Source organism: Cervus elaphus, chromosome 4, assembly GCF_910594005.1.
Source record: "Cervus elaphus chromosome 4, mCerEla1.1, whole genome shotgun sequence".
Classification (NCBI taxonomy): Eukaryota; Metazoa; Chordata; class Mammalia; order Artiodactyla; family Cervidae; genus Cervus; species Cervus elaphus.
The window spans coordinates 6,218,289-6,229,621 of record NC_057818.1 but is presented as its reverse complement, the minus strand read 5'-3'; positions in this window follow the sequence as shown (position 1 = coordinate 6,229,621).

The following is an 11,333-nucleotide window of genomic DNA, read 5'->3' as shown; positions in this document are numbered from 1 at the left end:
GAAGTCTGATTGGAGTTCTCATATGAGCTCTCACCCCGCCCCACAAGTTGGATGCAGTGATATTTGTAGTTAAAATCAGAGCTCCTTCAAACAGAAGTGTTAGTCTCAAATTATGAGGGGAAAAAAAACCCCAACTAATGCTCATTAAGCACCTATCATGCAAGGACTAAGTGAGCTCATTCACGCACATGACCTTGCTCACTCCTTACAATGGTCCTACAAAGCAAATATAATTATGCCCATTTTTATAGTTGATGAAACTGATGAAGTGAAACATCCTCCCTGAGGTCACAAAGCTAGCAACCGGAGAGGCCAGGATCCAATCCGGATAGCCATCTTCATGTACTATTCATGCAGCAAAAGGGTAGAAGTTATTTGGATTAGAAATGTTCCAGAACATATGCTCCCCACTGCTGGCCTCCATTGTAGGATGATCTGTTTCCCTCCCATGGAACCGTAGGGTTTCCAATATACTTCCTTTTCAATAGTCAGGCAAGTATTTGTTTTCCAGTTACACTGAAATGTGTTTGGGGCTGTATTCCTTGGGCTTTTGGAGATCTTTGCTGAATGATTTTAAATGGCATGTCTAGGTACCGGGCTCTAGAAGGTCAATGCTTGATATTTCAGAGTAGCAGTCGATGCTTCCTTCGTTCTGGTGAGGGGCCCCACGCGGTGCGTGGGAACTTAGTTCCCCACCAGGGACTGAACTTGAGTCCTCTGCTTTGGAAATGCAGTGTTTTAACTACTGGACCACCAGGGGAGTCCTGATTAGTGCTTCCTTTGGAAACAGATTTAAATCATCAGTTTTATCAGATGCATAGACTTGGAACATGTATGCAGTTCAAGAAGCAAGAGTTAGAACTGGACATGGAACAATGGACTGGTTCCAAATTGGGAAAGGAGTACGTCAAGGCCGTATATTGACACCCTGCTTATTTAATTTATATGCAGAGTAGATCAGGCGAAATTCCAGGCTGGATGAAGCACAAACTGGAGTCAAGATTGCCAGGAGAAATATCAATAATCTCAGATATGCAGATGACATCACCCTTATGGCAGAAAGTGAGAGGAATTAAAGAGCCTCTTGATGAAGGTGAAAGAGGAGAGTGAAAAAGCTGGCTTAAAACTCAACATTCAAAAAATGAAGATCATGGTATCTGGTCCCATCACTTCATGACAAATAGATGGGGAAACAATGGAAACAGTGACAGTTTATTTTCTTGGGCTCCAAAATCACTGCAGATCATGACTGCAGTCCTGACATTAAAAGATGCTTGCTCCTTGGAAGAAAAGCTATGACAAACCTAGACAGCGTATTAAAAAGCAGAGACATTACTTTGTCAACAAAGTCTAGTCAAAGCTATGGTTTTTCCAGTAGTCATGTATAGGTGTGAGAGTTGGACCATAAAGAAGGCGGAGCCCTGAAGAATTGATGCTTTTGAACTGTGGTGTTGGAGAAGACTCTTGAGAGTCCCTTGGACTGCAAGGAGATCAAACCAGTCCATCCTGAAGGAGATCAGTCCTGAACATTCATTGGGAGGACTGATGCTGAAGCTGAAACTCCAACACTCTGGCCACCTGATGCGAAGAACTGACTCCCTGGAAAAGACCCTGATGCTGGGAAAGATTGAAGGCAGGAGGAGAACGAGACGACAGAGGATGAGATATGGCATCACCAAGTCAATGCACATGAGTTTGAGCAAGCCCCAGGAGTTGGTGAAGGACAGGAAAGTCTGGCATGTTGCAGTCCATGGGGTCGCAAAGAGTCGGACAAGGCTCTAGGCACAACAATAGACTTTGGAATACATATGGGAGGGTAAGTGGGGCAGAGTATAATATTTGTAGACAGAGCATAATAGTTTCAGGAAATACTTCTTTTTTGTCCAAAAAGAAAAAAGAATAAATAAATGTTTATAAGCAAGAGAAAACCATTGGTAAAGACCATTTATCCTACTCTTTGATTCAATCCTTATATTTTTGTCTTCCCCTATTCCCCTCCAAGGTTATACACAAACTTTTCTGTGGCCTGTTTTTCATTCAGTCTCTTTCCCTCTTCTTCCTTCTCTGTTATCTCTCACTGTAAGGATACTTTGTGTCTCACTCAAGACAAGAAGTAGATAGCAGATTTGACACTAGCCTGAGGATGGAGGGGACCATGTAGAAGTCATGAGAAAGAAATGAATTCTGCCACCTCTCCTCACCTCCACCATCATCAGAAAACTGTATAGAAGATGTTTCCCTAACATCTGGGAGCACACTTGGTGGGCAGCAATTAACATCTCTGGGGGATAGTCTCAAACACAATAATATAAACCAGCCTCAAAGAGAGATGCTGAAACAGCAGGTGGAACCAGAAGCCCACAGCCTTGGAGGTGATAAACCCACCCAGGACTTTATTAGGAAACAGCCACATACTACTGACACAACAGGATAAGCCCATCCGTGACTTTTTTTAAAGGAAACAATGGCATCACCTTATCTCGTATTTTAAGTTATTTTAGGTGTTTGGCTGAAAGTCATGAGTGAGGACAGCTACTTCAAGAAGTGGTTTATTCTGGATGGAGAGTCAGAGAATGATAAAGTTATGCAGTTGCTATAATATTTATTTAGGAGGATGGGGTCTAGATTTGAGATGTTTAGGAATTTGGAACTGCAGGTTTGGGGTAGGGAGTGATGACCTGTAGAATTGGTAAGGTTCTTTCAACTTCAACTTACCTCAGGGAGAAACCTACTGGCAAAGGATTTTCAGATCTCATCTGTGAGGAAGGACAGACAAGTCAGCATACCCCAAGGGAATCGAGACGCTGGATTCAGGGACTTCAGGCAGCAGGATCTGGGAGAAAATACAAAATCTGTCGAGTCTGTTGCAGATGGAAGACAATGAACTAATGTCAGACAGCTTCAGTCTGATGGGTGGGTACCAGAGTTAAGTTTAAAGAGCGGTGCCTAAAATATCACTTGCTGGTCCAGTGTCTTATGAGGGGTCTGTTTCTCTAACTCTTAGTTGTTTAAGGGCTAACATAAAAAGCAAGTCATATTAGTTTAGTGATGAATTCTTTTTTTTTGTTTTTTATTAAAATGAATTTTCTTAAATAGCAACAATAGCAATGAAACAGGAAGATTTGAGGGAATGAATCAGGTTTGAAATTAGGTATCATTGGAGCTTAAAACCTTGATTTTTCTTCCAGTTTTATTGCAGTGTAATTGACATACAGCACTGTATGCATTTAAGGTATATAGCATAATTATTTGATTTACTTATATCATGAAATGATTACCACAGTAAGTTCAGTGACAATCGATTACCTCATATAGATGTAAAATTGTTGTTCAGTTGCTCAGTCGTGTTACTGAGTCTGTATGACCCCATAGACTGAAGCACGCCAGACTTCCCTGTCCTTCACCATCTCCTGGAGCTTGCTCAAACTCATGTCCATTGAGTTGGTAATGCTATCCAACCATCTCATCCTCTGTTGTCCCCTTCTCCTCCTGCCTTCAATCTTTCCCAGCATCAGGGTCTTTTCCAATGAATCAGTTCTTCGCATCAGGTGGCCAAAGTATTGGAGTTTCAGCTTCAGCATCAGTCCTCCCAATGAATATTCAGGACTGATTTCTTTTAGGATGGACTGGTTGGATCTCCTTGCAGTCCAAGGGACCCTCAAGAGTCTTCTCCAACACCACAGTTCAAAAGCATCAATTCTTCAGCGTTCAGCCTTCTTTATGGTCCAACTCTCACATCCATATATGACTACTGGAAAAACCACAGCTTTGACTAGAGGGACCTTTGTCGGCAAAGTAATGTCTCTGCTTTTTAATTTCATGGCTGTGGTCACCATCTGCAGTAATTTTGGAGCCCAGGAAAATAAACTCTGTCACCATTTCCATTGTTTCCCCATCTATTTGCCATGAAGTGATGGTGCCAGATGCCATAATCTTCATTTTTTTAATGTTGAGATATAAAATCGGGCAAAGAAAAAATTTCTTCCTTGTGAGGAGAACTCTTCAGATTTACTCTCTTAACTTTCACATGTAAGGTACGGTACTGTTAATTATGTTTATCATGGTGTACATTACATCCCTGGTAATTATTTGTTTGGCTGTGTCAGCTTGTAGTTGTAGCACGTGGGATCTTTCACTGTGGGGCACAGGTTTCTCTCTAGTTGAGGTTCATGGACCTAGTTTCCCCCATGGCACGTGGGACTTCAGCTTCCGGACCTGGCATCAAACCCTGTCCCTTACGTTGAATGGTGGATTCTTAACCACTGGACCACCAGGGAAGTCCCCCTGGTATTTATTTATCTTATGGTTATAAGTTTGCACCTTTGCAATGCCTTCATTTAATTCTCCCTTCCCTGACTCCTACCTCTAGTAACCACAAATCTGATCTCTCCTATATGAATATTAACCTCCAACAGTATCCTGGTGAACAATATGGTAACTCCATGTGACTATAAATTTCACAATATTCACTGTGATAAGTCTAGTTACCATCTGTCTCCATGCAAAGATATCACATGATTGTTAACTGTGTCCCCACACTGTACATTTAACACTGACATTTATTTTGTGACTAGTGGTTTATGCCTCTTGATCTCCGTCACCTGTTTCTCTCCTCCCCTCACTACCTTCTCCTCTGGCAGCCACCTGTTAGTTCTCTGTATTATGACTCTGCTTTTGTTATGTTGTGTTTGTTCAAGTGTTTTGTCAGATTCCACATGTAAGTGAAATTACATAGTATTTGTCTTCTCTGTTTGACTTATTTCACTAAGCATAATAACCTTTAGGTTCATCCATGTTATCACAAATGGCAATATTTCCTTTGTGTGTGTGTGTGTGTGTGTGTGTGTGTATAAGACATTTTTATTTTTATCCATTCATTTATCAACGGGCATTTGGGTTGCTTCCATATCTTGGCTGTTGTAAATATTGTCCCAGTTGGCAAAGGGGTGTATATATCTTTTTGAATTAGTGTTTTGATTTTCTTTAGATAAATGCCCAGGAGTGGAATTGCTGGATCACATGGTTGTTCTATTATTGATATTTTGAGGAATCTCCATTTTCATAGTGACTGCACCGGTTTACCTTCCCACCAACAGTGCATGAGGCTTCCTCCTTTCCCACGTTCTCATCAGCACTTGCTATTTGTTGTCTTTTTGATGACAGCCATTTCACAGGTGTGGGGTGATATCTCGTTATGGTTTTGATGGACAGTTCCCTGATGTTTAGTGATGCTGAGCATCTCTTCATGTGCCTGTTGGCCAATCTGTATGTCTTCTTTGGGAAAGTGTCTATTTCGGGGCCTTCCCATTTTTCAGTCGGAAGTATTTTTTTGACGGTGAGTTGTGTGAGTTCTTTGTATATTCTGGATATTAGTACTCTTCCTGTTTGTGGGTTATCTCCCTGGGGGCGTAGGTCTTGATAACATCACATCACTCTCCTCTCACCCATCTTGTTGGGGCTCCTTTTTTATATCTTTAGTGGCAGATCTTTTCTGCTAGTCTTCTCATCACTAGTCGTCCAGTAAATCGCTGGTCTTGGTGTGCCGGTGGGAGGAGGTAAGCTCGGGGTCTTCTGGCCCCACCTCTGGGCTGCCCCTCCTGAGGTCTGACACCTTGATTTGCCACTTCTTAGCTGGGTGACCTAAGTCAGGTTACTTAATTATTTTGGTTTTCAACCTTCTCAGTTCTAAGATTGGGAAACTGACACCTAGCTTTTAGAGTTGTTGTTAAAAAAACAAAAAAGAAAAGAAATCCCTTCTTCACTGCCTGAAAATTTGTATGCAGTCAATAAACAATTTTGTATAAGTGAAAATTATTTCAGTCTCTTGGCTATACATATTCCGGGGAGCTATATTTACCTGACTCCTTTGTCCCTGGCTGGCACTAACCTTTCTAACAAATGCAGAACTTACAGGCGTAGAGTTCATGAAGAAACAAATTTCTCGTTAACTTACTTTGCAAATGCAAAGCATTTTAGTCATAGCAAATTCACAGCTTACAGCTGCAAAACTTGCATTAAGTTTTATGTAATCTCCTCTCCTCTTCCCATCATAAAATAAAAATGTTAGAGAAATGTATACTGAGTAACAGTTAGGATTTTGAGAAACCAAGACCAAGTCTTTAAAACCCTCGAATAGGAGGAAAGTTGGCCATCCTTGGGGAGGAAATGAAGCCCTCCTTTACCTCAGTTAACAAATGAAACCACCAGTATTCTGCCTGAATAACAAAAATAATTGAAGTTGCATATACATATGTCACAAGAGAATAGATGCATCTTTGAGGACAAAATTTAAGGTGTACTTTAAAATTAATTCAGAAATGTGTAGTTTTAGATGCAACATCAAAAGTTGATTTCTGGGACTTCCCTGGTGGTCCAGTCGCTAACATCCGTGCTCCCAATGCAGGGGGCCCATGTTCAATCCTTAGTCAGGGAACTAGATCCCACATGCCACAACTGAAAAAGATCCTGCATGCTGTAATGAAGACTGAAGATCCCCCCTGCTGCAGCTAAGACCTGGTGCAGCCAAATAAATAAATAAACCAAATTCAATTTCCTACAGGACAGCTTGAGTGAGAACTCTCTGTAGTAGTGTTTAAAAAGTGAAAGGCAAGGGAAATTCAGGCCACTTGCTTCCTCCTAACTCCTTTTTCCCAGAGCTCAGCCCTCTGACCTGGAAATGTCTGCAGGGCAGGGGTAAGTTTCAGCTCTGTGTTCAACTGAGCTAGTTCAGGACCAGGTCACTTATAGTTGTTGTTGTTTTTTTTTTTTTTTTTTGGTCACCTGCGAGGCTTGCAGGATCTTAGTTCCCTGACATTCAATTTCCTACAGGACAGCTTGAGTGAGAACTCTCTGTAGTAGTGTTTAAAAAGTGAAAGGCAAGGGAAATTCAGGCCACTTGCTTCCTCCTAACTCCTTTTTCCCAGAGCTCAGCCCTCTGACCTGGAAATGTCTGCAGGGCAGGGGTAAGTTTCAGCTCTGTGTTCAACTGAGCTAGTTCAGGACCAGGTCACTTATAGTTGTTGTTGTTTTTTTTTTTTTTTTTTGGTCACCTGCGAGGCTTGCAGGATCTTAGTTCCCTGACCAGGGATCGAACCTGGACCCTTGGCAGTGAAAGCATGGAATCCTAACCACTGGACCACCAGGGAATCCCCCATTGTAGTTTCTGACAAAGGCAAAGCAGATGGCTCTGTTTCAACCCCTTTAAATCTGTATCCTATTACTGTCAATACTAATATTTGCAGCCAGATCCCTAAATACTCTTTATTGATGCTACGATGAATCAGAATAGTAACAAAGAGCTGTGGCCGTAATGAATGGAAAATGACTGCCCATAGCTTACATGCAAAAGGAAGTTGTTTCAAGATGACTGGTTAGCTCATCAGATTGAAGGGAGAATTGAAAATCAATCAGGCACGGTATCAAGGCAGTTCTAAGAATTCAGTAGCAGGTGTGATTAGTCCTTCTCCTTTAGAGACAAATGAGAATATATATAGCAATGGCTTAGATCCACCTTCCTTCCCATGATGAGTCATTTCTCTTGAGACTCAAGTTCTGGGAAATGGAGTTGAGTTGTCCTGAGTGAATGTCCAGTGGCACTGTGATTGACACAACCAAAGGCTTTGATCAGCTTTGCAAAGAAAAATCAGAGCGCTGTTACTTAAAGAACACTGAAAGTATTCTGGGCAGGCAAAACCTGTCTCTACAAGTCACATCACGCTGGCAGGTAATGATTTTACCTGGAGTAGAGCTTTCCCAGTAAATCAGTTGCTAATGATGAGTGAAGTATAACAGCAGCTCATTATGTGACTGACACCTCAGTCCCATTAGAGCTTAGCCATGGCAGGCCAATGGCATCATAGATGAGGTGACAAAAAAGGAAGAAACAGGAAAGGCCAAGGGAGAAGAGGAAGAAGGAGGGACGTGAGGAAGGAAGAAGAAAAAGTGGCTCCAGTTGAGCCACTTCAATGAGGTGGGGAGAGGTGACAGGAGATGGCTGCTCATGGGACAGGAGGTTCAGAGAACATGCCTTAAATGTTTACCGTCTGTGAGTGCCTCACCCGCTGCCTTACAGGAGGGGCATCTTCCCCCCATTTTACTGAGAAGGAAGCAGAGTGTTCGGGGTATCCACAGACCTGGTGGAGGCTGGTGGGGGATGCGGCCCTCAGTACCTGGAGTCCTCGCTACTCTCCACACCCAGAACCTCCCGGGAATGGGAAGAGCTGGATGCTGGGGCCCCTTGCTGCCGAGAGGTGCTCATTGAGCGAACCCTCTTCTGATTTGAAGAAAGGAATCTGCTGATACTCTCAGGTGTTTCTTGCTTTGCCGTTGAGCATTCCAGAACAGAGCTCCTTGAACACTGAGACTCTCCATGTTAACTAGATTTATTGAGGTGATCATTCTGCTCTGTATACAAGTATTGAATCATTCTTTTGTACACCTGAAACTGATATAGTGTTGTATGTCAATTATACTTCAGTAACAAAAAGAAAATGAGAGCTCTCTCTCTTAGTGTTTTTTTTTAATATTCTGAAGCATCTAGTAGGTATGTGATACAAATTTTTTATAGTTGGACTAAACGATCCCTCTCAGTGTCATTTCGATTATAAAAAAATGATTCAGAAATGGCAACAGCTCCCTTTGGCAGTATTTCAGATGGAGAGAAAGTCTAGAAGAGAAATTAACAGTGTGCATCCTAGCGTCTAAGGGGGCGCCCTTGAGTCTGGCTCCCTACTCCACAGACTTGTAATTCTTGCTGAGGCCAGAGCTCTTCTCTTCTGGAAGGCACTTCTCCTAATTCTGCAGCTGGCTTGACTCTGACTCTTGCTGAGCACAACAAGGCCCCAGTTCCTAGCCTGCCCAAGATATCTTCCCTGGTGGCTCAGCTCGTAAAGAATCTGCCTGCAATGCAGTAAACACGGGTTCAATCCCTGGGCTGGGAAGATCCCCTGGAGAAGGGAATGGCTACCCACTCCAGTATTCTTGCCTGGAGAATTCCACGGACAGAGGAGCCTAGCGGGCTATAGTCCATGTGGTTGCAAAGAGTCGACCACCACTGAGTGACTAACACTTTCACTTTTCACTCCTCAGAAAAACAATTCAGGGAGACTTCCCTGATGGGTCCAGTGGTTAAGGCTTCCAATTCAGGGGTTGAGCTCTTGATCCCTGGTTGGGGAGCTAAGACCTCTGGTCCAGGAGCTAAGATCCTTATGTTTTAGTTCTTTGCCCTGGAGGCAAAGACAGAAGCAATATTGTAACGGATTTAATAAAGACTTTAATAATGGTCCACATCCAGAAAAAAATCTTAAAAGGAAAACAATTCAATGCATGGAACCAAAAACATGTAGCAGACACATGTCATTTGTCATGGCAAAGTCTGGGGGTATATGCCATCTATAATTATTAGGCTTCTTGTTGTCTTCAATCTCCAGTAATATCTTACACCTTGACAAGATGTTTGATGTGACATTTCCCTGTAGAGACACAAGTGAAGACATTGGAACTGACTTCGCATTTGAGAAGTTGTTACCCCAGCACTTGCACTTTAGGATGATATAGGAAAATAAGTCATCTTTGCATGATGTATTCCCAAAGCCCATTATCACAAAATGCCCCTGATAATTCAAGTTCACATTAAATTTCTGCCATTCGGAGAAAGGACAATTTGGGCAAATAAGTGCTCATTAAAATTTATTTAGAGGGAATATTTTCCATTAGGGTGTTTCATTATTTAAGAAGAAAATAGAAGCCCATGCAGTAATGCATAATGCTCACACCAACATGGCATTTCAGATAAATTACATTTGGATAAGGATGAACGTGTTTGGGTTTGGAAGGCTGCTGATTGATTCTAGCAGGTACTGTAGTTGCATAATTATAAGCCAGGTTGAAAGAAGTGTCTGGAAAACAAGGATGAACCCAAAGAAATCCACCAACAAGCCAATAAAAAATTATTCCACGCTGGTCTAATTTTGTTCCATTTGAAACTGAGGTCTGAGACCTCCATATTGGTGGAGCAGGCCCATCTGTGGGTGGTTAAAGGGCAGACGGACAATACAGTGGTGAATACGGAATAACGGGCACCCTGAGGAATATAGACCCTAACTCATGCACCACATTTTATTATTTTTAAGGCAAAGGAAGGATGATTTGACCGCACGTCCCTTAAAGAGCTGCATTTTCCATTCCGAACGCTGGCTTTAAAACACTCACACAGCCCAGGGCAAATTCTCAAGATGCCCTCTTTCTGCATCAAGGAGGTAATTTGCCCAGAAGCCTTGGATGGTTTCGCTTTCTTTCTGAACAGGTTCTGGTTGGCAGTTTCAATGTATATGTGTGGGTGTACCCTACACCAACCAACAATTCCTGGGACACCGGCTGCGATTTGTACAACTCAATCCAGCCTCCTGGAGGTAACATCAGATTGCACTCGTTAAGTGGTTAGTCTGCAGCGCTGTGATGAGGCCTCCAAAGAAGGCTGTTGCCTTATTCTCTGTGCACTCCCAGATCCCCAGAGCCTGCCTCCCCCACACCTGACTCTCACAGCTGAGCTTCCTACACACTTGCCCCCACCCCAGCTCTTGACCATTATAACCTTTAGACCAGAACATCTCCACCGGTTAGCTCATCACAGGGCCCGGGACGGCCCCGTGCCCTCTGCTGGTTTCCCTGGTAACTGATGAGCACCCCCCACCCAATTCCCCCTCTAACCAGGAGCCTCCCTCTCCTTCAGGAGTGCAGACCACTGCCATGTCGTGCCCGCCGTCTACAGCACACGACGGGGTGTTGCTCCAGGACCTTGCTTCAGACGTGTCCGATCCCCTGCCCGTTGAACCACTGACGTCTATTTCGCTGACTCTAGGCTCCTTCTTTGATCTTGAAGCTGGCTAAGTACACACTTTGCGGACCCGGGGTGCAGCCTGACAAAGACTGACTCCTTTCCCTCCCTGTGCCCCCTCCCCTCCCACTTCGGATGCAGGCTGCAAGCCCAGGTGGTCAGCTGTGCCTCTGACCTACTGGCCAGAAATCACACGTTCCCACGAGCCCCTCCTTGGGTTCAGTCAGTTTGCTAGAGTGGCTTATAGATTTCAAGAGAAACGTTTTACTTACTAGATGAGCAGTTTATTGTAAAAGGATATATAAAACTCAGGAACAGCCACATGGAAGAGATGCACAAGGCAAGGCGTGGGGAAGGGGTGTGGAGCTTCCAGGCCCCATTCCTTCTCCCTGAATTTCCATGTATTTACCAATCTAGAAGCCCTCTAAAACCTGTACTTTTGGGTTTTTATGGGAACTGCCTTACCGTAGGCACAGGTGATTAAATCATTGGCCATTGG